The 26,851-nt window shown below is 37.5% G+C and overlaps 1 protein-coding gene across 6 annotated transcripts in view; it reads right to left on the reverse strand.

The window, feature by feature from the left end:
* The window catches only part of heph (polypyrimidine tract-binding protein 1 heph), a 973,663-nt gene that overhangs the window by 449,235 nt on the left and 497,577 nt on the right, over positions 1–26,851 (reverse strand). The gene's annotated exons all lie outside the window — the stretch shown is intronic.

Consider the following 26,851-nt stretch of genomic DNA (forward strand, 5'->3'; position numbering starts at 1 on the left):
TTACCGCTTCTTTTTCCAGTTTGGAGTAAGCAGAACTAACAGCGCGGGTGTTTAGGCCGATGATGTCAATGTCTTCAGCATATGCCAGTAATTGCACGCTTTTATAGTATATTGTTCCAGTGCGGTTAAGTTCTGCAGCTAGTATAATTTTCTCCAGCATCAAATTAAAGAAATCGCACGATAGAGGTTCACCCTGTCTGAAACCTCGTTTAGTTTCGAACGGCTCGGAGAGGTCCTTCCCTATTCTGACTGAGCTGATGGTGTTGCTCAACGTCATTTTGCACAGCCGTGTAAGTTTTGCGGGGAAACCAAATTCAGACATAGCGGCATATAGGCAGCTCCTTTTTGTGCTGTCGAAGGCGGCTTTAAAGTCGACGAAGAGGTGATGTGTGTTGATTCTCTTTTCAAGGGTTTTTTCCAAGATTTGGCTCATTGTGAAAATCTGGTCGATGGTAGATTTACCACGTCTGAAGCCGCACTGATAAGGTCCAATCAGCCGGTTCACGGTGGGCTTCAATCTTTCGCACAATACACTTGAAAGGACCTTATATGCCATATTAAGAAGGATGATTCCACGATAGTTGGTGCATTTTGCTGTATCCCTCTTCTTGTGGACTGGGCAAAGAACACTTAGATTCCAACCGTCGGGCATGCACTCGTCCGCCCATATTTTGCTAAGAAGCTGCTGCATGCGCCTTACCAACTCCTCGCCGCCGTACTGGAATAGCTCCGCAGGCAATCCATCAGCGTCCACGGCCTTGTTGTTTTTCAATCTGGTTATTGCTATTCTAACTTCATCATAATCGGGCGGGGGACATATATTCCATCATCATCGATTGCGGGATCGGGTTCTTCATCTCTGCGCGGTGAATTGCTGCCTTCATTTAGAAGAGAAGAGAAGTATTCCCTCCATAACCTAAGCACTCTCTGGACATCAGTTACAAGGTCGCCGTTTTCATTCATAAAACCTTCCGTCTGTCGCCGTATTTTTTGGTAGAATTTTCGGGCGTTATTCCTGGTGGCTATCAGCTCAAGTTCCTCGCACTCACGCCTTTCTGCTTCTGCTGTTTTCTTCCTGAAAAGACGTCTCGCTTCCCTTTTCAACTCACGATAGCGTTCACACACTCCTCTTGTCGCGATCGCTTTAACGTAGCCCTGTAGGCAGCGTCCTTTCTTTCGGTTGCAACGCGGCATTCTTCATCGTACCAGTTGTTTTTTCGCAAAGTCAATCAGTCTCAGTCCGTTAGCAGAAGTTTCATTGTTTAGGCTGAACTTTCCGACTGTAGGGCCAAAAACACCTTCTTTTCCCACCCTGGCGTTAAAGTCGCCAAGCACGACTTTTATATCATGACGGGGGCAGCGCTCGTACGTGCGTTCTAATTGTTCATAAAAAGTGTCTTTCACCTCATCGTCTTTCTCCTCTGTCGGCGCATGGGCGCAGATGAATGATATATTAAAAAATTTTGCTTTTATTCGGATAGCGGCGAGACGCTCGTCCACAGGCATGAACGCCAGCACTTGGCGACAAAGTCTCTCTCCCACCACGAATCTAACGCCGAAACTGCACTTATTCGTATGGCCACTCCAATGTATGTCACAATTTTTGATCTTTTTCTTCCTTGCTTCGTCCCAAGCATTTCTTGGATGGAGGTGATGTCAGATTTTGCTTTGACAAGGACATCAACCAGCCGGGCATCTGCACCAATCCCATTCAGGGAGCGGACGTTCCAGGTGCATGCCCTCAATTCATTGTCCTTCAAACGTTTGCCATGGCCATCATCAATAGAGTGTATTTATCCAAGGCTTGTTGTTATATTTCATTGGAGTATGGCTTTACGTGGCGGGTCCCAAGCCCAGCGCACAACCCGCTCAGCGGGGGTGAAAATATTACTTGCACGTTTATATAGCGAGCCGCCCGCTTGCAGCCGCACCTAGAGGTGTACAGACGCTGCCGATGAGATCTCCCACGGCTAGCCCTTAAACCGATTATGTCAGAGTGGCCTAGCCAGGTTGTCGCCTTCTCACATTAGCTCACCGCTAAACGGATGTTTAGCGCTACCCAGAGTATACTTGGCCGCAAGCGACCGGCAGTAGTGAGCTGCTTGAACCGCATGCAAAAGAATCGCTCTGGCCATTCCCAGGTGAACGGCGGTCAGAAGTTTACTCACTGGAAGAAAATACATGCCTGCCAAAACACTGCCCTCAGAACCGCTATGGGCTGTCTTTTTATGTCCCCAGAACACCAGCTACACAAAGAGGCGAGAGTACTCCACTATTAGGGAAAGAAATGAAATGCTGAATAAACAGTTTCTGTTGAATACCCAGAAACCTGGGCATCCAAACAGACATCTGATTGAAGAGGCCACACCACCCAGGGGATTAGGAAGCCATCTCCGTAAGCATTATGAGGAAATACAGCACCTGAGAACACGGCCGTATGAAGAAAAAAAGCACGAGCAGGTCCTCAGTGATATCTATAAACAGGCGTCGGACCTCTATGCCAGGAATCGCCCGGCGAATACAGTTTTTAAAGAAAATTACCCAGAACATGCAAAACAGGAGCGCACTTTCCATAGGGAAACGCGTGTCACTCTATCTCAACTTCGATCTGGGTACTGTAACAGGTTATACTCCCACCTATCCAGAATCAACCACGACATACAAAATATATGCACTGCTTGCAATGTGTTCCCACATGACACCAACCATCTCTTCAATTGCAATATGGAACGAACGCCTCTAACACCCCTCTCACTATCGTCCACCCCTGTTGAAACTACAGCTTTCCTTGGACTCCCGTTATAGGATATTGATGACAATTTGTGATCGGTCGCGCCTATTGCATGGGGCGAAGCACTGCTGCAACAACAACGACACGAAATGTCGAATATTATTTTGTTTGACTAGAAAAGCTTCTAATTATTAAGGGAGAAAAAAATTATGAGAAGCGAGATCGAAATATCAAATGTGGCATAGTGGGAATTATAATTCTGACACAAAGATCGGAAAGGCACATTTAATTCGAAATAAGATTCAGACTCCTTCAGAAAAAGGTTGAAATATCCTGATGGCCGAGAAGGAACGTTGAAGTTCACTATCTCAACAGAAATGGGATAGACATCAAACCGCTCAGTAGGTTAGGTTTGGTTGAACTGGCCGCTCATTAAAAACCTCACATAGACTTAATGTGTGAATAGTGTTACCAGAAATACGACGACCAAACGGAAAACCCCAGCTAGGTATCAGGACATATGTTATCTGTAGAATATCTCCGTCCTCTTGACAAATACAAGAAGTTTTCTAGAACATAACTTATTTGCTGCCTACAGATCTGAATAATCTGCCGAATCTAGCAGCTGGAACCTTGACCTAGAGAACGCAGGACACGAACACAGAATGTGTTCAACCGTTTCTTCCTGCAGCTCGCCCTTTTCTACATCTGCTGTTACTGCGGAGGCTTAACTTATAAGTCTTCTTTTTTTAGTATTATGAGCAACTTTGTGAGACTAACGTTACTTCTTGCTTGATCATATGCAACTCCTACCTCCTTTTGATTTCTCCCAAATACATTTAGACGACTACCGTCGATTCATCGAATGCAGCACCCTCCTTTGCCAAGTTATCGGCCTTTTCATAGATCCCTTTATCCAAAGCTTATTTCATTCCAGATTTCTGCCTTGATCAGCCTTTCAGATAAACTAACAACTTTGGGTAACAGAACTTTAATCAAATAATAGAAGAGGACGAAAAAATCTTGCCTCTTCGAACAACTTTTATGGGTATGGAATAACTTTAGAGCTCAGAATAATCTGAATAGAGGACTCCGCCCTATTGGAGTCACAAATGAACTTATTTCTATAAGTTCTATCACCACCATAGATATATCCTGAAGATACAAAGAACGCTAAATCTTCAAAAGCTTACTTAGTTCTTAAATGAATTTAAAATCAGAGCCCTAAGCCAAAGCTAACTATTTTTACTATCGACATAGCTAGTGGAGTTTTCTTGATTTCACATTTCTATGAAAGTCTTAAAATCAAAGTAGTTTCTTTGCTTTTCAAACTGGTAACTAAGTAGCAATTTTATTAAAAACTTCATTAAAACATTCTTCGTGCTCACTAATAGTGAGACAAGTAATATGAAAGGATATTTCTTGGCATAGAAAAAAACTTACAAGGCATTTGCCAAGCTTTTCCTGTACTGCTGTGGAACGAAAAGAAAATTCAATTGGACCAACGAAACTACTCACACACATACGCACATACATATACAGGACTAGCACTATCAACAAATAAATTAAAAAGTTATGTGCACAAAATAGTTAGAAAATATAAAATCCTAGCGATTACGCGCCACAAAGCGGCCAACCGAACGACAGCCGGCCTAAGCCGACAACGCTAAACCTTTCGCTGCGTTATATTCTCATACATACAAATCATATTTTCTGACACACCCACAGAGCCGATTATTACATGAGGTTTTTTTAGCCTGTCGACAGGCGTTTGCCAGTCGCTCTCGAATGCCAGACATTGTTATGGTTGCAATGGAAAATTTAGATTGCTTTTGTGCTGATTGCATGCCACCGCACGGTGAGTACTAGAGCAATAATAAATATTGCGACTTCCTGCGCTCGTTTAATGTCTAGCAATGGCGACACCGACCTACTAACAACACTGACACTTCTCAATTTCCTCGCCGTTTTCTCTTTTTCTTCGCATTTAGTTCGACTGTAACAAATTGCGTGTCTGAATGAAGTAAAAATTAAAAATGTGGTCACAGGCAGGACGTGTTTACATTCCAATGCCCTTATTGGCAACAAAAACGTTATATGCATAACTGTACCTTTACGGCGAGGCCAAATACAAAATACCTTAAAATTGGCAAATGTGCACTAAAGTTTTAGCGGAATTTGTTTTTGCTGATATTGAACTGGGAAAATAAAATATAACAGATTAGGTTGAACTGGCCGATCCACGAGGACCGCACATAGGCTGAATGAGTCCGCAGTGTTACCAGAAGTTTATTTGACGACCAAGCTGAAAACCACTATGTTATAAAATAACTCCTCTTGGCAAATACTAGAAGATTTCTAGAACCTGATACTTGCTGCTTTTAGATCTGACAGCTGTATCACTCCTAATAGCTGGAGTCTTAGCTTGGCAAGCGCAGGGCACGAATTGAAAACGTGCTCGATAGTTTCATCCTCCAACCCGCACTTCCTACATATGCTATCACTGACCAAGCTTCAAGGGTTGCGCCCTTTTTAGCTAGTTCACCCGCTTTTTCATTCCCATCTATTCCCATATGCCCTAGATGTATGTTCTCCCTGTCCCGATTCTTTCCAGAAACTGCTTACACTCTAATACACTTTTAGATGCTGTGCTATGCGAGATTATTGCCTTAATTGCTGCTTGGATGTCAATATAAAAATTTACACGGCTGCAGTTTAAGCTATTATTTTCCAGTGTTTCTACTGCTGTGGTTACGGCTAATACTTCCGCTTGGAAAACGCTGGCAGCTTGTAGGATCTGTTAACTTCCAGATCGCACAGTATACCGCAAACCCTACTCCTTCCACTACTTTGGAACCATCTGTGTATACATGCATCGATCGCTTCGTTCGCCATTTGAGCGCCCTTGCGCCAACCATCCACTTCAATTGTGGCTTTAAGAACCCCTCGAAGCGCAAATAGGGAATCGGGTAGTCTGTTCGTCCTGTAATTGAAGACGCTATACTACTATCGCCGTATGGTCTGCGTTCAAGCTGCCCTGAGGCACTGAGCCTCGTTGCAGTTGTTAACGCTATGTTCTTTGCCACCAGGTCTACAGGTAGAATGTACAGAATGGCTCACAGTGTAGCCGTCGAGGTTGTTTTCAAGGCTCCCGTAATGCTAAGCATTGATAGTCTGCATACCCCCTCTAATTTTTTGAGGTAGGTTCCTTTTTGTGTAGCTTTCCACCAAACAAAAACTCCATAGATAAAATCAAATAATAGGATAAAATCAAATAAATTTAAATAAGGAAAAATTTTATGAAAATAAAATTGATAAGATAAAACAAAACGTAACAAAATAAAATAAAATAAAATTGAATAAAATAAAATGGAATAAAATAAAATAAAATAAAGGAAAATTAAATAAAATAAAAAATAATTTACCAAAAAATAAAATAAACCAAAGTAAAAAAAAATAAAGCAATAAACTATGTAAAAGAAGATAGAACATCTCAAGATAAAAAGAATGCCATCAGTTTTAAAAATTTTACCTTCCCCTTTACAGATTAGAATTTTCAATTAACAAATGTTCAACATTTTTGATAAATAATTCAGTCATCAGCGGAAACATACCCGATTTTGAGAGCTTTACGCTTAGAAAAATAAAAACTATGTTGGTAAATAAATATTAACAACTAAGGAAGGCTAAGTTCGGGTGTAACCGAACATTAGATACTCAGCTGAGAGCTATGGCGACAAAATAAGGGGAATCCACCATGTAGAAAAATGAACCTAGGGTAACCCTGGAATGTGTTTGTATGACATGGGTATCAAATGGAAGGTATTAAATAGTATTTTAAGAGGGAATGGGCCATAGTTCTATAGGTGGACGCCATTTAGGGATATCGCCATAAAGGTGGACCAGGGCTGACTCTAGAATTTGTTTGTACGATATGGGTATCAAATGAAAGGCGTTGTAACGAAGCTTTTTTCCTGCCCCGGTGCTTCTTCAATAAGTGCTTGGGGTATACTCGCAGTGTCCAATGTTCACTTACAATAAATTTGTAATTCGGGTCACCTTGCAAATTGTTTTCACATATAATTCACTTTATTTCTTTAACTCTATATATTTTATAACTATAATGAAAAGAATGTAATAAAAGAAAGTTATGCATATGTTCTTCACTTCGCGTTATGCTTGCTCTATGAATAGTGGAGGGCTAACGGTCCTCGTGTCCCGTCAGGATCGTCCCGTTTGGACGCCTTGCTGGTCGTTGCCTGGGTGTGTGTAAATGTGTTTCTTTGACGCCCTGCGTCAGCGTTTCTCTCGTACGGCTAGCTTATGTCGGTACGTCTGCGTGCGTGTGTGTAACTCTAGTATGGTTGACGTCGTGTATTTGCGTAACTCTGCTGCGATCAACGTAGTATGCTTGCGTAGCGCTGTTGCGGCCAGCGTCGTATGTTATCGTAGTGCGGTTGCGTAGCGCTGTTGCGGCCAGCATCGTAGGTTATCGTGACTCTGCTGTGGCCAACGTAGTATATTTGCGTAGTGCTGTTGCGGCCAGCGTAGTGTGTTTACGTAGCGCTGTTGTGGCCCGCGTCGTATGTTGGCGTGACTGCTGCGGCCAACGTCATATGCTTGCGTATGGCTGCGGTGGCGCGGTCACCGTCGGCGCAGGCGGGCGGACGTCGCCTGTTCGCGGGTGCGCGTTACTATGGTAGGGCCGTTGCTTACGAAGTCTCAAGCGGTGTTTGGTGGTATAACCGACACATTCACCACTTGAGGCCACGACTCACTCCGGATGGTATAACCGATACCTTCGAAGGACACTCCCCTGGTAGCTCCGGTCACGACCACAGCTCCGTGCTAACTAACTGCTGTACTGCTGTGTCGCTCCTTTATAGCTGTTGTGTTTGGTGTTGCTAGCTCAAATGGTTGCGTTGTCATGGTTACCGTGTTGCCATTAAATGTTGCGAACGCTCGTTGTGTTGCTGGGACTTGTTAGTTTGTTGTGTTGCTATTAAGTGTTGTGATTGCTAGTCGTGTTGAAGCTGTGTTGAATATATTGTGGGGTCGTTTTGTGTGGGCCAAATTAATGGTGTTTTATTTGGTCCTCACAGTGTTAATGCGTATTTTAAAAGGGCGTGGGCGTTAGCTCTACATGTGGACGCCTTTTCGAGATATATCCATAAAGGTGGACCAGGGGTGACTCTAGAATTTGTTTGTACGATATGGGTATCAAATTAAAGGTGTTAATGAGTATTTTAAAGGGAGTGGGTCTTAGTTCTATAGGTGGATGCCTTTTCGAGATATCGCCATAAAGGTGGGCCAGGGGTGACTCTAGAATTTGTTTGTACAATATGGGTATTATATGAAAGGTGTTAATGAGTATTTTAAAAGAGCGTGGGCCTTAGTTATATAGGTGGACGCCTTTTCGAGATATCGCCATAAAGGTGGACGACGGGTGACTATCGAATTTGTGTGCACGATATGGGTATCAAATGAAAGGTGTTAATGAGTATTTTAAAAGGGAGTGGGCCTTAGTTCCATGGGTGGACGCCTTTTCGAGATATCGTCATAAAGGTGGACCAGGGGTGACTCTAGAATTTGTTTGTACAATATGGGTATTATATGAAAGGTGTTAATGAGTATTTTAAAAGAGCGTGGGCCTTAGTTATATAGGTGGACGCCTTTTCGAGATATCGCTATAAAGGTGGACGACGGGTGACTCTCCCCCCCCCAGCGGCTTAGGGGGTCAGAATATACCCGCGGTAGGTATGCCTGTCGTAAGAGGCGACTAAAATGCCAGATTCAAGGGGCTGTGTAGCGCAACCCTTCAGGTTGCCAGCGCAATATATAGCTTCTCCAAACCCAATTGTCAACCTCACCTATCCGCGGCGAATCCTGTTTCACTAACAGACGAGGCTCTGGCGACCCCAAGCTCCTCAAGGAACTTGGGGTGGGGAGGGAGGGATGGCCTGAAGGTTTAACGTGGTCACATAAATCGTTCCCAAGATGGTCGGGCTAGCACTTTAATGATGCTGTGTTACCGGAGCGTACCGGATCTGTATCCGGCAAAGGACCATCACATCGATAACACTCCCCAAAGCCTTCGGGGAGCAACCTTATCGCTACAACAACAACAACAACAACGGGTGACTCTCGAATTAGTTTGCACGATATGGGTATCAAATGAAAGGTGTTAATGAGTATTTTAAAAGGGAGTGGGCCTTAGTTCTATAGGTGGACACCTTTTCGAGATATCGCCATAAAGGTGGACCAGGGGTTACTCTGTAATGTGTTTGTACGATATGGGTATCAAATTTAGATATTAATGTGGGTTTAAAAGGGAGTAGTGTTAGTTGTATATGTGAAGGCGTTTTCGATATATCGACTAAAGTGTTGTCCGGTGTGACCCAGAACATCATCTGTGGGGTACCGCTAATTTATTTATTTATGTAATACCACGAACAGTATTCCTGCCAAGATTCCAAGGGCTTTTGGTTTCGCCCTGCAGAACTTTTTCATTTTCTTCTACTTAATATGGTAGGTGTCACACACATTTTACAAAGTTTTTTTCTAAAGTTTTATTTTGCGTCAATAAACCAATCCAATTACCATGTTTCATACCTTTTTTCGTATTTGGTATAGAATTATGGCATTTTTTTCATTTTTCGTAATTTTCGATATCGAAAAGGTGGGCGTGGTCATAGTCGGATTTCGCCCATTTTTTATACCAATACAAAGTGAGTTCAGATACGTGAACTAAGTTTAATAAAGATATTTCGATTTTTGCTCAAGTTATCGTGTTAAGAGCCGAGCATGGCTTCAACCGATTTTGCCCTTTTTCACAGAAAACAGTTATCGTCCTAGAATCTAAGCCCCTACCAAATTTCACAAGGATTGGTAAATTTTTGTTCGACTTATGGCATTAAAAGTATCCTAGACAAATTAAATGAAAAAGGGCGGAACCACGCCCATTTTGAAATTTTCTTTTATTTTTGTATTTTGTTGCACCATATCATTACTGGTGTTGAATGTTGGCATAATGTACTTATATACTGTAAAGATATTAAACTTTTTGTTAAAATTTGACTTTAAAAAAATTTTTTTTTAAAGTGGGCGTGGTCGTTCTCCGATTTTGCTAATTTTTATTAATCATACATATAGTAATAGGAGTAACATTCCTGCCAAATTTCATCATGATATCTTCAACGAATGCCAAATTTCAGCTTGCAAAACTTTTAAATTATTTTCTTTTAAAAGTGGGCGGTGCCACGCCCATTTTCCAAAATTTTACTAATTTTCTATTTTGCGTCATAAGTTCAACTCACCTACCAAGTTTCATCGCTTTATCCGTCTTTAGTAATGAATTATCGCACTTTTTCGGTTTTTCGAAATTTTCGATATCGAAAAAGTGGGCGTGGTTATAGTCCGATATCGTTCATTTTAAATAGCGATCTGAGATGAGTACCCAGGAACCCACATACCAGATTTCGTCAAGATACCTCAAAATTTACTCAAGTTATCGTGTTAACGGACAGACGAACGGACGGACATGGCTCAATCAAATTTTTTTTCGATACTGATGATTTTGATATATGGAAGTCTATATCTATCTCGATTCCTTTATACCTGTACAACCAACCGTTATCCAATCAAAGTTAATATACTCTGTGAGCTCTTCTCAACTGAGTATACAAATTGTTGCAGCTGCATACCCGCTAGGAATTTTTGTGCCACGAAAATTATTTATACCAGCATAAATGATTTTGTCAGTGTCAAGGCAGGAACTACACAAATGTATTACCTCGTCATGACAACCTTGTGTACAAACAAACAGGTTGAAGTAAACAAGGTAAGGGCGTAATAAGACCACCATTAAACATGCACAAATCTACAATAAATCGTCAATAGGTGATAGATTATTAGCTGCCAAATTTTCATGTTTCTCTTTTTAGTGGCGCCCTAGAGGTGGCACTTTGTCTAGAAAAAAACCGGCATCTCTAAAATTTGTTCACAGTTACCGATTATCGAAAGGAAAAGTTTATATGGGAAATGTAGTTATTTAATTAACGATTAGGAAAGAAGATAATCTCGTTATATGTATACTAATTCTAAGTAACTTTAAATAAAAGAAATATGGTAGTATACCTCGAGAAACCCCGAAGCTATTAACAAATACATGAAATCCGAAATTATGTAATAAACTGGGCTGGCTCATAAGTGCAATATTAATAATGTGGCAAAAGATGCAGATTCGATAGGTCACTATGCGGCTAGTAATAAATGCACAACATTAACAGAAGGCATAATATACACACACACATAGAAGGCAACAGAGAGATATCATATATGCAGCAAATGAATATGAGATACAGAAATTAGAAATAAATAAACAACTATTCAAGACGACTGTTCGCGAAAAGTCTAGACCCTGAAGAATAATCAAGAATTTCCCAAAATCGTTACAATATCTTATTTTGACTAACACTTTATATTAATTAGCAGATAAAAATGGAACCGGTGTTAGAATTTACTAACGATTCTTGACTAACGACTTCTTTTCACCGCAATTTGTTGTTCCGAAAGTCATTATACGAAGGTGTCCATTGTCGTACTTTAGTAATGGCAGTTGTTGCACACAAAGTCGAATTGAGAGAATTAGTGGTGGGCAGCCCTACAGGGTATTTAAAGTGTACATTTGTAAAGAGCGCTGTTGAATGTATGTTTTGCTATTCCAGCTTTTCGCTCTAATTGAAAAATCGTATGTAAATTATTTGTCACAAATGAATTTTAATTAATCATCTGTATGCAAAATGCCGCTAGTCGACCAACTCACATCCACACATTCATACAAGCAAGCAAGCAAACAGCTCACACATATGCACTTTTTCGCATAACTGTACGCATGCATAACGCCTATTTGTATACAACAGCCAAAGAGGGGTTTTTTCGCTTCAAAGCTTTCGCTTAAATCGTTTAATGCTTCAATATGTACATATTTAAACAATAGCCTTAGGTTTTTAAAAACACATAAACAGACACACAAGTTATAAATGGATACGCAATCAAACACCCAACCTAAAAAATGGACACTTGACTTAATTCATATTTTCTATTCGTATAATTCCACATAAAAGAAATCCTTAAAAAAGTGAACAAAAAATGTAGCTTTTTTAGTGTCTGATTTTGTTTGGAAATGTTTGGCCTCCTGGTTGCAGGCATTAAGTTTTTTTGTTTTCTAAGTACATCCTTTCTATTGCTTCAACTCTCAATGATCTCAGTTAATAATGTGGATAGAGATCAATAAAGCGCATTCAGCTACATTTCAACTAAAAGCTTTCACAGTCAATCAGCCCGTGCTTTGGATTGATGAAGGAAGCATATTTTGGCACAGTCTTTGCAATCTACACCACTATGAATTTCCAATCAAATCGAGTGCATTTATTTCTTAATACTTTAACTTAACATATATTCTATTTTTTCTGCATAATTATTTTCAATGGGAATCTGAAACATATGATTAAGTGTTCACATAAACTCATTATTTTGATGAATATCCTGTGATCAAGCAATGATATTTTGCACTGTCATTAATTTAATTTTACGCTAATGACTTGAATTATTTCTCTTTGAAAGTCAATGAAACCTTTAATTTGTGTAATTTTAATAATACAAACAAAAAAATTTCAAATTGATATTATACTGGGACTTGTAAAGTCACAAGAATTTACAGAATTTTTAATCATTTGCTGTATTGTGCGGAAAAAGCATATGTTGAACTTTTGTGAATGAATATGTTTATGAGTAAAGTAAATTTTTGTATTCAAATTATACTGTGAGTGTGAGAAGAATGTTTTTTTAAGTACTTGGATATAAGAACTTCAGTGTGGACGGCTATCACACCACCCCGATACCACGGTGTATTAACAAAAATAAAGAATTTAGAAATTTAGAGAAATTTTTACCAGACGGGTATATATAGATAGGATACAAACTTATAGCAAGGTTTTTAGAGAAATTATGTTGTGAAAATTTTAGTACCATCAGAAAATGGTAAACTTTGGCAATTTTCGAATAATCAGAATAAAATTACATTTTGACGATCGCTACAGGCTTTCCAAAAAAATGTTTTTCTGAAAATATCACATTAAGTGTTCTCCTTGAAGTCTTGAAGCAATAATTTTCAAAATATAATTTCAAATTCAAACAATCCTATCTTTATTCCAGCACACAATTGCGTTCTCATGGCGTAAGCGGAAGAGCAATCACTTTAACCCATGATTTAGGACACCAATTTGTAGAAAAAGAAAGAAAGAAGAACCAAGCTACGGTGTTCAGAATGAATCAACACCAAATGAAGTCAATCGCTCACAAATTTGTATATGAAATTAGTGGTTGGTTTGAGACTGAATAAGAAATGGGAGAGTGAACTAAGAACGAAGAGGCTGCATGTGGACATAAAATAATAATAATATATATGTATGATTATTACTATATACCCTGGTGGCAAAGAAAACTTCCACTTTACTTAATGTCTATAAAGCATGACTATAACATTTATGCTCAATATAAATGTGTATTTTACAAACCACCATTGACTAAATCTTACTTACTTTTATTTCAATTTTAAATTAGAAAAATTAAATAATAAATGCGATAACTATTGAATTATGCGTGGCGGTGCATGAGAGTGTGCCGTACTTCTGTTGAAAGCTTGAGAACTTCAATTTAAAGTGTTCGAAAGGTTCAATAAACGAATTTCTTAGAAAATTCTTGAATTTCGAATATCAAAAATAATGATAAAAAAGCCAAAAATTATCTGGTAGTCAAGGTTACAGGATGATATATTGGGGAATTTTCGAGAAAGCGCGAACTTTAATTAAGGGAAAGAAGGCACATTTTATTACCCTTGAACTAATATATTCGGTTTTCTCTGTACAATAAAGGGTAATAATTGGCAATTAGTACAAGCTTAGCTATAAGTGAAATAACCCATTACTTTTTGTTTCGTTGTTTCTGATGGTAAACATTACCCAAAGTGCATTGTTTCAAAGTGTTCGCGTATTTTAAAGTTGATAAAAACTGAATATTAAAAAAATAAAATAAAAAATGTTAAGCACTTCCTTTATATAAATGGACAAAAATCAGCGAAAAATGCCTCCATATATAGAGACAATTCTTCTAAAACTTTAATTTTTAAATTTTGACATAGAAATTGCAAACATATTTATGACAAGTAAAAATATAAAAGTGGAGCACAAATTATTTGGATTGGAAAGTTGGTAGGAAAGGAGATATTATTAGTCAATCAATTGCGCTCCACCTTCATGTTTTTACTTCTCATAAATATTTTTGCAATGTCTATGTCAAAATTTAAAGATCAAAGTTTAGCAAGAATATTTCTTTATATAAGGAGACATTTTCGCTGATTTTTGTCCATTTATATGAAGAAAGTGCTTAAAATTTTTTTATTTCATTTTTATTTTCTCCTTTTCTTGCATTTTCTCGGTGTCTTAACCTATCTGTTAAGTTTTACGCTTGTAGCTCAATGAGAACTTACATAAAAATCAATCCCAAAATTCCATCCGTTTCGTAAGATTTTTTTAAATATCTCATCCCATGCACCCTATAGCGAATCTTTTTGTATCGTGACATCGGCTGTCATCAACCTCTGAATTAAGTTTGACATTTCAAGTCTCTAGCTCATCGAGAAGTTACTTAAAAGCTGGTTTGAAAATTTCAAATTCTTATCTAATTATTTCGATCCGTGAATTTTTTTCCCTTTTGTTGCATTGTCACGGTGTTCTAACCGAGGTGTAAAATTTCACGTTTGTAGCAAAATGAGAAGTTACTAAAAAATCGATTGCAAGATTTGTATGAAAAGCGGCCGAACATTCAACCGACCTAATAAAAAGGAAGTAAAAAACACTTAAATTTTTGCTTAATTCCATTTTTTTTTTTTTGCAATTTAAATAAATTAATTTATATCAGATCAAAAAATACCACCCTAATGTAGATATGTGTGCCTACATAAGCACGTGTGCATTAACAGTTATCCAGTGTTGTTTATCATGGCATATCCAAAACAAATACTTATTGAACTTTTTGAACTAAATGTTAAATGCTACTTGCCATACACAGTGAACTTTCGTTTCATAGATACAAATTCTGTTTACTTACTACAGTTTTAATAGCACCTATTTTGAAATTAATTACTAAAATTGTTTGTTGATTTTTAAAAAATAAATAAATGTAAGGCGCGATAACCTCCGAAGAGATCTAAGGCCAGACTTCTTTTCCTATTTGCGTCGTGCTCCTCTTGATTTTCCCTACCACCCGGAGCGCTTGCCAAACACTGCCGAGGGGCGACCCCGCTTAGAAAAATTTTCTTCTAATTGAAAAACCTTATTTCGAAAATTTTTGATGTTGCTTTGCCCGGGGTGTGAACCCAGGACATATGGTGTGGTAGGCGGAGCACACTACCATAAAACTACGGTGGCCGCCGGTCGCACGGTGGATGATTTTTACATCATTTAAAAACAACGCTATCAATGAGAGGTGAGAGTGTAAAATTAACATGTAAACAGGTTTTTATTAAAAAAAATGTTTTGCTTTGTTCTTTTTCATAAATATCTATTCTACTTAGATTTGAATAACTACAACGGTTTACAGATTGTTTCTTTCATACACTGTTTGGCAATACCAATTAAGCTAGTTTTTATAACACGCGATGTGACTAATCAAGATATTTGATTTTAATACAAACTATGCTATGTGCGTTTTTGCATATCCTTGTTGCATTAAAAATGCATTCGAAATTGCATAGCTCCCGTCGGCTGCACCATTTAACTGGCGTTTTCAAAAACAAACAACAATATGGCAAACCATGAAATCTGTAATTTTATACGTAAATGTGCAACGTGTACGCAAATACTGCTTGTCATTCGGTACTATGCAGAACGGGCTGCCAATGGCAGACCTTATTGAGGTCACATATACTAAAATACGTATGTATACATGAAAATGAATGCACAAATACATATCAGAACAACAACAAACGACAACACAAGCTATGGCTATTAGACTGGGTCGATTTATTAACCGATATCGCGCTATCCATTTTTCGATAGAATTTGGGCTCAGGAAACAAAGTTCCACTACGCATACCCAAAAAAATTATTTTGGAGCCAGCGAAAATTTTTTTTTTTTTTTTAACTTTTTTTCGACTTGGATTTTTAAGGGTTTGTTCATGATCTACTAAAAAAAGTTTCATCTTATTGTAAAATTTTCATGTATACATATAAAAACTTTTTTAGTAGGTCATGAAAAAAACTTTAAAAATCAAAAATCAAAAAAAAAAAAATTTCGCAGGTTCGAAAATTATTTTTTTGGGTATGCGTAGTGGAACTTTTTTTCCTGAGTCTAAATCCTATCGAAAAATCGATGACGCGATATCGGTAACTTTCGTCCATACAAATCGACCCAGGTTAATGGCTATAGTTAGCTCTATAGCCACAAATATTGTAAGTCATTATCACTCTGTCCCTACATACTTAAGTACGAACATACAAATATACTCAGTTACGTATGTTTGCGGTTTGCCATATGCACATAGGTATGTATGTATGTACATATATACACCTAACAGCCATCGAATACTAGACAACGCAATTCAATCAATTTTAGCCAACTGACAGACATTCATCGCACATTATTTAAATACATACACACATACTAAACAAAAAATTGTGTAAACGCTTAAAATAAATAAGGAATTAGAGACAGAGCTGCTTGATCCTATGGCCAATAGATTTTATTTTTGTAATTTTTGAAATTAATGGCACTTAGCAGATTTGCACTTTAAGCCGACGAATGTAATAATGGAATTAAATTTGATCGGAGTATTTGCCTAACCACTGTTCCAATGGTTTTTCCATAAATTTGAGCCTTCCTTTTTGGAAATATAAATTTTTCCATTAACGTCTAACCTGATTTTTACGAAATTATTGAATTGTTATCCTTTACTTACTTTCCAAAATTTTAGCCTCCTTTTTCAGGCTCCATTGTAATTTTTTTGATTAAGTATTTCAGGTTAAATTTTTTATTCGAGTAAGTGCCACGTCCTATTTTCGCAAATATTTGCGAAGTTAGAAACGGTCGTGAAAATAACAATAGGAATAAAAGTACAGTTATATTTGACATATTCATATCCATATAAATTAGCCGATCAAACCAACCTTATGTAAATCAATGTAATCGAATATTATGCTACATAAATTTACACTACACCAAATTCGCCGTTTTGGGTGAAAAACTTCAAATGTGACGCATTTCCTCCAACAAATCGCATTTCCGAAATGGCTCATTTGATCTAATTTCATCGCATGCGATCCACACACGCTTTTGACGTTTACTCACCAAAGAAACCGCAAGAACGTAATGACTAAATTACGTATCATACTCCTGCTACTGTACACGAGTAATGAATGACAGTTTCCACAAATTTGTTTAAGCCAAACTGACTATTCTTTTTAAAAGTAGTATAACACTCATATCTTTTGGTTTTTTGCCAAATCCATAACCATTTTGAATATTCTATTTTACGTTAGGATACGTATGTGACTTACTATTTGTGCAATTTGTTAGTACTTTTTTCATTATTTTTTATTAAATTATCACAATATTTATGTAAAAACAATGTTTAAGCTGTTGTGCTTAGGACTAACACGTCATGACTATAGTCAGTTCTCAAAGGCGACAACTTATCTTGAACTCCAGCTATGGCAATAAAGAACTGCTCAATATCAAATTTAAGATATCTAAAAATTTATTTTACGCTGTTTTGGTAAATGAACTGTTTCTTTCTGATACTTGATGTTGAAGTTTATTTTAAATTTAAAAATGTACACTACATGAAATATATGTATTTTTTTTCATACCAAAACGAATTTGATAATGTGCTTAATAAGCATAGACATTGAAAGAAATTTGCTAGAATTGCTTTTCGTAAACGGCTTTAAGCATTAGAATTTGACAAACTATATTTTCAAAGAGCATAAGGCCAAACTTCTTCTCACACTTTTGCTACGTATTAATAATTTCAGTTTTATAGAACCTTATTCTAAAACTTTTTGATATTTCCAATCTCAAATGCAGATTTGTTGCCGGGTACATACATACATACGATTACGTGATATATTTTACACAGAATGGTGAGAAGTAAACGCGATAAGTGTACTTCAAAAAGTCGTATGTAAGTTGTAGTTTCTGGTAGAAATTTATTGAAAAACTTGAACTATACATACATACACATTGTAGATATTGAGTGAATTCCTTTTACGTTTCCCCAGAAACCAAATATTTCGTAGGCCAATATTTTCACCACATTCTGTATTTTATATGTAAGTATGTATGTTAAAGTCAACTTAATGTATTATGTAATACATACATATATTCGTATATATTTAAAAATGAATAAAAAGATGATAAAAAATTTTAAGGACTACATTTATATAAAAAAAAAAAAAATGTAAGACGCGATAACCTCCGAAGAGATCTAAGGCCGAGCTTCTCTTCCAATTTGCGTCGTGCTCCTCTTGATTTTCCCTACAAATTGGCCGGACGGGACCTACATGTTTTATGCCGACTCCGAACGGCATCTGCAAAGCAGATGAGTTTTCACTGAGAGCTTTTCATGGCAGAAATACACCCGGAGTGCTTGCCAAACACTGCCGGGGGGCGACCCCGCTTAGAAAAATTTTCTTCTAATTGAAAAATCTTATTTCTAAAATTTTGATGTTGCTTTGCCCGGGAGTTGAACCCAGGGCATACGGTGTGATAGGCGGAGCACGCTACCATCACACCACGGTGACCGCCTACATTTATATGAATGGACCAAAAAATAGAAGGTAATTTTTCCTTTAATACGGACATAGTCTTGTTGAATTTTGACTAAAAAACTTTAACAATAGCTCTTGTAAAAGAATTTTGGCATTTAAAATTGTAAAGGTAGAGTGCGTGCTTAAATTTTAAATAATCAATTAGTTAATCTCAAGTACATGGTTTGCCTTAAATTGAAAGATTGCGCTCCACCTTCATAGTTTTAAATCCCAAAATTCTTTTACAAGAGCTATTTTTAAAGTTTTTTAGTCAAAATTCAACAAGACTATGTCTGTATTAAAGGAAAAATTGCCTTCTATTTTTAGGTCCATTTATATAAAGGTAGTCCTTAAAATTTTTTATCAAATTTTTTAAAAATCTATTTGCACTTTCTACTCGAAAAAAGAATTTACACTCATCACCTCTACATCGATTTCAAAGCCGCCTTGGACAGCATGAAAAGGAGCTGTCTATATGCCGCAAAACTTTTACGGCTGTGCAAAATGAAGTTGAGCAACACCATCAGCTCAGTCAGAATTGGTAAGGAGCTCTACGAGCAGTTCGAAACTAAACGAAGTTTCAGATGACTCCCTATCGTGCGATTTCTTAAATCTTATCCTGGATAAAATTATAATAGCTGAGGAACTTAACCACACTGGAGCAATACTCTATTAAAGCGTACAACTACTGGCGTATGATGACGGCAATGATATCATCGGTCTGAACAAGCGCGCCGTAAGTTTTGCTTACTACAAACTGGAAAAGAAGCGGAATAGATGGGTTTTATGGTGAATGAGCACAAAACGAAGATCCTGCTGTCATCAAGCAAAGAGTCAGCGCATTTGCGCCTTGGAAACTACGCCACAATCTCGAAATAGTAAAAGACTTCGTTTAAATGGGAACCAGTAACAACATCAGCTGAAGTCCAGCGATTTCCAAAAAATGCTACTTTGTACTTGCAAGATTTCCCCCGTTTCTAAAGGATTTGCAGTTATCTTGACTAGCGCGCAACCTGTTTTCTATAAGTTGTATTGTCACCAGGCCTCTAACTAAGTGCCAAGTTTCAAGTCTCTAGGTAATCGGGAAGTTAGTAAACAATTGATTGAAAGATTCCCAAATTATAATTTGTTTTCTTACTATCTCGATCCGCGTGCCACCTAGCGAATTTTTTTTGATGAAATGTTGCATTGTCACCGAGTTCTGACCCACGGCCCAAGTTTCAAGTCTCTAGCTCACCGGCAACTTACTCAAAAATCGATCGCAAGATTGCCCTCGTTTTTCAGGGATTTGTAGATAACTCAATTAGCACGCCACCTAGCGGAACTTTGTTTTCTATAAATTGTATTGCCACCGAGTCTCGAACTATGTGCTAAGTTACAAGTCTCTAGGTACCCGGGAAGTTAATTAAAAATGGATTTAAAGATTCCCAAATTAAAATTAACTTTCCTAGTATCTCGATTCATGCTCCACCTAGCGGCATTTTTTTGATAAATTATTGCGTTGTCACCGGGTTCTGACTTACGCCTCAAGTTTCATATCTCCAGCTCACTGGGAAGTTACTCAAAAATCGATTGCAAGATTCCCTGCGTTTTTTTTCAGGTATTTTCAGGGATTTTCGTTTATCTCGATTCGTCTGCCTCCTGGCGCCATTTTGTTTTCCACGAATTGTAGTGCCATCAACTCGCAAGCTGTGTGCTAGGTTTCAAGTCTCTGGATCACAGAGAAGTTAGAATGAATGTTTAAGAAAGGTAGGCTCATTTTCATAAGTTCATGTTAGGCTAATCAAATAATTGTGGTAAACTCCGTTAAATAAATTATTTCTTTCCGGTCAACTCTAGTTAAGGTAATCAAACCGTTTGGTAATAAAGTAAATTTTATTTTTGATTTCTTGTCAAACAAGAACTCCAATTAAATTATTTAATAGAATAAATCGTTTGTATCTTTTTAATCTTTATTGTGTAGTGCTGTAAATAAGACAGTCCTTCCCCATTCTCTGTAGCTGTCGTGAGACGTTACTTTAGAAGGCTTTAATTTTCTTGCCATAGCCACCATATAAATTATTTCAATTGACACCGCAGTTTGGAAGCAGAGGAAGGGGGCTACCTTCACTGAGTTGGGAGAGAAAGGTGGAGGGGGACTTGAACTTCGTTGGTGCTCCCAATCTGCGTCAGTTATCGCGAAACAGGACTTGTTGCGAAACTGCCATATACAGTGGACAGAAATGCAGTTGGAATGAAAATCAGCCACAATGATTCGTGCTTTGAAGGAATTGGGAAACATGTGCTAAAACATCTCTGTGCAGTTAGCATTATAAACTTCGTAGGTATTTTATTAGGACCTGATACCGCTTTCACTAACTTCCTTGAGGCACGCTGCCGGCTGCAGCAATTCGTCTGCATTTTGAAAGATGTTTTCCGGTCGGTGGTAACGCTATGACATCGCCGACGTCGCACTATGGCGCCTTTTGGGTCTTTTCGTTGCAAAAATCATAACTTTTGAACTAATGAAGATATTTTAAAGATTTATACTGCACCTGAAAGCTAATTATTTAGACTTTGGACAATTTAAAATACAGTGTGCCAGGGTGCTTCTGAATAATTCGTCAAATTTAAAAAATTTTAGAAAAATAAAAAAAAATTAAAAAATTTGTTTAAAACTGAAGAACAAAGTTTGAATTTTTTTTACGAGGATGTATTTGAACATGAAGTCAGATAAACTTATGATTTGTATGAAGGGGTGTGGCTCTACCCACTTATGTTTTAAAGTTTTGTCTTAGTAGCAAGTTTATCAATCTCCACCAAACTTGATGGACGCATTACTTCTTTTAAGATGTTATACTCTTATAAGAGTGAAATGTGTACGCTAGGGGATAAGTATGTGTATAAGCACGCCTGAAAATTCGTTTGTATAAATTCACTTACATATTTTAGAAAATTCAAAAACCAAATATTTTATTAATACTTAATTAAGAAAAATTATTAAAATTTGTTCAATATTATTGTATTTGAGCCAAAGATGAACAACTAATAAAATTTTGAGCACTGCACACTTATGATAAACAGTTTTATCTTAATAACCGCTTTACCAATTTTATTGATTTCTGTAAAAATTTATTACTCTATAGCCAAAGCCTAAGCTCTAAAATAAATATACATAAAGGGTGCTTCAAAACTCATCTTAAAATTTGATAAATCTTAAAAAGATGTAAAAACGAAAATTATATGATTATAATTACTAAATGAAATAACTGTATTACTTATAATAAATAATAAACTTGTATTTATTGATTTCTTTTTATACTCAGTTGAGCAGAGCTCACAGAGTATATTAACTTTGATTGGATAACGGTTGGTTGTACAGGTATAAAGGAATCGAGATAGATATAGACTTCCATATATCAAAATCATCAGTATCGAAAAAAACTTCGATTGAGCCATGTCCGTCCGTCCGTCCGTCCGTTAACACGATAACTTGAGTAAATTTTGAGGTATCTTGCTGAAATTTGGTATGTAGGTTCCTGGGCACTCATCTCAGATCGCTATTTAAAATGAACGATATCGGACTATAACCACGCCCACTTTTTCGATATCGAAAATTTCGAAAAATGGAAAAAGTGCGATAATTAATTACCAAATACGGATTAAGCGATGAAACTTGGTAGGTAAGTTGAAATTATGACGCAGAATAGAAAACTAGTAAAATTTTGGACAATGGGCGTAGCACCGGCCACTTTTAAAAGAAGGTAATTTAGAAGTTTTGCAAGCTGTAATTTGGCAGTGGTTGAAGATATCATGATGAAATTTGGCAGGAACGTTACTCTTATTACTATATGTCTGCTTAATAAAAATTAGCAAAATCGGAGAATGACCACGCCCACTTTTTAAAAAAAAAATTTTTTAATTCAAATTTTAAAAGAAAAGTTAATATCTTTACAGTATATAAGTAAATTATGTCAACATTCAACTCCAGTAATAATATGTTGCAACAAAATATAAAAATAAAAGAAAATTTCAAAATGGGCGTGGCTCCGCCCTTTTCCATTTAATTTGTCTAGGATACTTTTAATGTCATAAGTCGAACAAATATTTACCAATACTTGTGAAATTTGGTAGAGGCTTAGATTCTAGGACGATAACTGTTTTCTGTGAAAAAGGGCGAAATCGGTTGAAGCCACACCCAGTTTTTATACACAGTCGACCGTCTGTCCTTCCGCTCGGCCACTAACACGATAACCGGAGCAAAAATCGATATATCTTTACTAAACTCAGTTCACGTACTTACCTGAACTCTGTATTGGTGTAAAAAATGGCCGAAATCCGACTATGACCACGCCCACTTTTTCGATATCGAAAATTACGAAAAATGAAAAAAATGCCATAATTATATACCAAATACGAAAAGAGGGATTAAACATGGTAATTGTATTGGTCTATTGACGCAAAATATAACTTTAGAAAAAAACTTGGTAAAATGGGTGTGACACCTACCATATTAAGTAGAAGAAAATGAAAAAGTTTTGCAGGGCCAAATCAAAAGCCCTTGGAATCTTGGAACGAATACTTTTCGTAGTATTACATATATAAATAAATTAGCGGTACCCGACAGGTGATGTTCTGGATCACCCTGGTCCACATTTTGGTCGATATCTCGAAAACGCCTTCACATAAACAACTAAGGGCCACTCCCTTTTAAAACCCTCATTAATACCTTTAATTTGAGACCCATATCGTACAAACAAATTCTAGAGTCACCCTTGGTCCACCTTTATGGCGATATCTTGAAAAGGCGCCCACCTATAGAACTAAGGCCCACGCCCTCTTAAAATACTCATTAACACCTTTCATTTGATACTCATATCGTACAAACAAATTCTAGAGTCACCCCTGGTCCATCTTTATGGCGATATCTCGAAAAGGCGTCCACCTTTAGAACTAAAGCCCACGCCCTTTTAAAATACTCATTAACACCTTTCATTTGATACCCATATTGTACAAACGCATTCTAGTCACCCCTGGTCCACGTTTATGGCGATATCCCGAAAAGGCGTCCACCCATAGGACTAAGGCCCACTCCCTTTTAAAATACTCACTAACACCTTTCATTTGATACCCATATTGTACAAACGCATTCTAGAGTCAACCCTGGTCCACTTTTATAACGATATTCCGAAAAGGCGTCCACCTATAGAACTAGGGCCCACTCACTTTTAAAATACTCATTAACACCTTTCATTTGATACCCATATAGTACAAACAAATTCTAGAGTCACCCCTGGTCCACCTTTATGGCGATATCTCGAAAAGGCGTCCACATATAGAACTAAGGCCCACGCCCTCTTAAAATACTCATTAACACCTTTCATTTGATACTCATATCGTACAAACAAATTCTAGAGTCACCCCTGGTCCATCTTTATGGCGATATCTCGAAAAGGCGTCCATCTATAGAACTTAGGCCCACGCCCTCTTAAAATACTCACTAACACCTTTCATTTGATACCCATATTGTACAAACGCATTCTAGTCACCCCTGGTCCACGTTTATGGCGATATCCCGAAAAGGCGTCCACCCATAGAACTAAGGCCTTTCATTTGATACCCATATTGTACAAACGCATTCTAGAGTCAACCCTGGTCCACTTTTATAACGATATTCCGAAAAGGCGTCCACCTATAGAACTAAGGCCCACTCACTTTTAAAATACTCACTAACACCTTTCATTTGATACCCATATAGTACAAACAAATTCTAGAGTCACCCCTGGTCCATCTTTATGGCGATATCTCGAAAAGGCGTCCATCTATAGAACTAAGGTCCACGCCCTCTTAAAATACTCATTAACACCTTTCATTTGATACTCATATCGTACAAACAAATTCTAGAGTCACCCCTGGTCCATCTTTATGGCGATATCTCGAAAAGGCGTCCATCCATAGAACTAAGGCCCACTCGCTTTTAAAATACTCACTAACACCTTTCATTTGATACCCATATTGTACAAACGCATTCTAGAGTCAACTCTGGTCCACCTTTATAACGATATTCCGAAAAGGCGTCCACCTATAGAACTAAGGCCCACTCACTTTTAAAATACTCATTAACACCTTTCATTTGATACCCATATAGTACAAACAAATTCTAGAGTCACCCCTGGTCCACCTTTATGGCGATATCTCGAAAAGGCGTCCACATATAGAACTAAGGCCTACGCCCTCTTAAAATACTCATTAACACCTTTCATTTGATACTCATATCGTACAAACAAATTCTAGAGTCACCCCTGGTCCATCTTTATGGCGATATCTCGAAAAGGCGTCCATCTATAGAACTTAGGCCCACGCCCTTTTAAAATACTCATTAACACCTTTCATTTGATACTCATATCGTACAAAATAAATTCTTGAGTCACCCCTGGTCCACCGTTATGGCGATATCTCGAAAAGGCGTCCACCTATAGAACTTAGGCCCACTCCCTTTTAAAATTATCATTAACACATTTCATTTGATACTCATATAGTACAAACAAATTCTAGAGTCACCCCTGGTCCACCTTTATGGCGATATCTCGAAAAGGCGTCCACGTATAGAACTAAGGCCCACGCCCTCTTAAAATACTTATTAACACCTTTCATTTGATACACATATCGTACAAACAAATTCTAGAGTCACCCCTGGTCCACCTTTATGGCGATATCTCGAAAAGGCGTCCACGTATAGAACTAAGGCCCACGCCCTCTTAAAATACTTATTAACACCTTTCATTTGATACACATATCGTACAAACAAATTCTAGAGTCACCCCTGGTCCACCTTTATGGCGATATTTCGAAAAGGCGTCCACATATAGAACTAAGGCCCACGCCCTCTTTAAATACTCATTAACACCTTTCATTTGATACTGATATCGTACAAACAAATTCTAGGGTCACCCCTGGTCCATCTTTATGGCGATATCTCGAAAAGGCGTCCATCTATAGAACTTAGGCCCACGCCCTTTTAAAATACTCATTAACACCTTTCATTTGATACCCATATCGTACAAACAAATTCTAGAGTCAGGCCTGGTCCACCTTTATGGCGATATCCCTAAATGGCGTCCATCTATAAAACTATGGCCCACTTCCCCTTAAAATACTCTTTAATACCTTCCATTTGATACACATGTCATACAAACACATTCCAGTGTTACCCTAGGTTCTTTTTTCAACATGGTGATTTTCCCTTACTTTGTCTCCACAGCTCTCAACTGAGTATGTAATGTTCGGTTACACCCGAACTTAGCCTTCCTTACTTGTTTTCAATAAAATAACAAACCTAAGTACTAAATAATTTATTTGTTGTGATAGAAAAAATGGATCTTTTATTTAAACATTGCTTTATATACTCAAATTATGGAAATGAGCTCCAAGTATGTTAAGCAGCTTGTAACCGAAAAATGTGGTTTTATTAACAAATTCCAACCACAAAAGTGACCTACTAAATTCGCCTTTTTTTTGCCTATACCTGCTCAAGCGCGTATTTATACCCAAGGTTGCTTCACTTTATTTGATGTAAAAAGTGAAATCGCAGCTGGACGCAGGTAGACCTTACCTGTGAATTTCACGGAGACCTTTTTTGTCCACAGTGCGTCGATTATTGGTCAACCCGCTCCCGAAAGTTTCAAAATAAAGGTGTTATGAAGGCAGTAAACCTACTTGGTGGGTACCTCTCGCGTATCGTACGTATAGTTCTTCTCGTTAGAAGGAGCTCCTCAAATTGCACAAGTGGAAAAATCAGCCCATATGGGGAAGAGACTCGATTACAGCTTGGGAGTTGTTGTTATATTCTCCCTCTATTTAAAAAAAAATATTATGCATTGAGGGCATTCCCTTTTTCTACCTTTGCTACCATAGATAATCCCACCTGATGTGAATACCCAGAAATTTATCTAGATCTTTGAGAAAAAAAAATACATAAGGGTTGGTAAGCAGTATCGAGCAATACATTGATTTTAGCGAATAATTTAAAGTTATTTACATTTTGATGATTTTTCTTTTTTTTTTAGAAAAATGTTGCCCTGAAAAATAGGCACAGATAAAAATTCACATTTTGAATATAAAAAAAAATTTCATACTACTCCCATATATAAAATCGATTCATATGAAAGTGCCTGAATTTCATATGAAAGTGCAAAGAAAAAGCCCTTTCATATGAAGGCAAGGCACTGCGGTATGATATTCAAATTTACACTAACAAATTGACACCAAACAATTT

Source organism: Eurosta solidaginis, chromosome 1 (assembly GCF_040869045.1).
Source record: "Eurosta solidaginis isolate ZX-2024a chromosome 1, ASM4086904v1, whole genome shotgun sequence".
Taxonomy (NCBI): domain Eukaryota; kingdom Metazoa; phylum Arthropoda; class Insecta; order Diptera; family Tephritidae; genus Eurosta; species Eurosta solidaginis.